At 28.8% G+C, this 1,105-nt stretch overlaps 1 long non-coding RNA gene across 1 annotated transcript; it reads right to left on the bottom strand.

Moving 5' to 3' along the window:
- Window positions 1–314: 314 nt before the first annotated feature.
- Window positions 315–1,099, bottom strand: LOC108724636 (uncharacterized). Its single transcript, XR_001936712.1, has 2 exons — window positions 959–1,099; window positions 315–812 (listed from the first exon to the last, which is right to left on the bottom strand). It is a non-coding gene; the product is annotated as an uncharacterized lncRNA (long non-coding RNA).
- Window positions 1,100–1,105: the final 6 nt, after the last annotated feature.

Below are 1,105 nucleotides of genomic sequence, written 5' to 3'. Positions count from 1 at the left end.
GTGTTATAATTATTAATTTTATCTTATATATTTTATAATTAAAGATAATTAAGGAAGAAAAAAATAATATTTCTTTATATTGATAATTTATATTTCTGTTGTTCCCAAACTTTGGGTAATAAATAAAGTAAAAGGAAAAGACTTGTTTATATTTATAAAGTTAAATGAATAATTCATGGTTCATGTATACAAAAGATTGTAAAATCAAAATTAAATAACAAATCACAATTAGTTAATATTATCGATGTACAAACAAATTTGATGTATAAAAATAAATTTCACTTTCTTAATCGATAACCTGTAAATACATTGTGTACCTTGAAAAGGTGAATATAAAAGCACATGAGTTATAGAAATCCCAATGAATTTCTCATCGTCTTCTACTTGAATTTGAACACGATATTTCCAACAATTTTCTTCGTTCTTACTATACTTTCTCCTTTGTATACCTTGTCCTTGAGGAATGTTGCCAGACTAGTGTTGTTCAATTCGTATGCCTACATTGCATCCACCGTATTTAAAATATCACTTAATTCACAGATATTAGTGACTGTTATGTACTTTGACAATGGTGAAATGGTACTATTAATACAAATGTCCACTTGTAAACTTGGATATACAGTTATGACCTTTTTAATACTAAAATCTTCTTCGGCGTTTATAAAAGTGAAAAATTCTTCATTTCCCTTTCCAACTCCCCATCTGCCTGACGGTAACTTCACTAATTTCAACTTCTCTTGTAAGTATTTGAATATTTCATTCCTTCGGAGTTTCTCGTTTATCGAATTTATTTCCATTGCGAAGGAGTCTATCTAAAATAACAATATACAAATGTTTACTATTTATTATATTTTTCATATAAAATTAACTGAATTTAAAGGGATTCGAATGAATATTTTGAGGTTATGAAAGGATACGCCTACAAAGCATGCTCATATTTTAATATTTTCCATTATACCTTCTCGACTTATTCGCTCGTTCCCAATTACGTACTTTCCACTTTCCGAGAGGACACTACGAAACAATGCCCGAATGACATAAAATTCAAATAATTTCGGAGTAAATGATACGAACGATGCTATGACAGCTACTCCAGCTGCTTTAC

The sequence above is a fragment of the Mycetomoellerius zeteki genome, unplaced genomic scaffold, assembly GCF_001594055.1.
Source record: "Mycetomoellerius zeteki isolate Tzet28-1 unplaced genomic scaffold, Tzet1.0 C4395934, whole genome shotgun sequence".
Classification (NCBI taxonomy): Eukaryota; Metazoa; Arthropoda; class Insecta; order Hymenoptera; family Formicidae; genus Mycetomoellerius; species Mycetomoellerius zeteki.
This window is presented reverse-complemented; position numbering and strand designations above follow the sequence as displayed.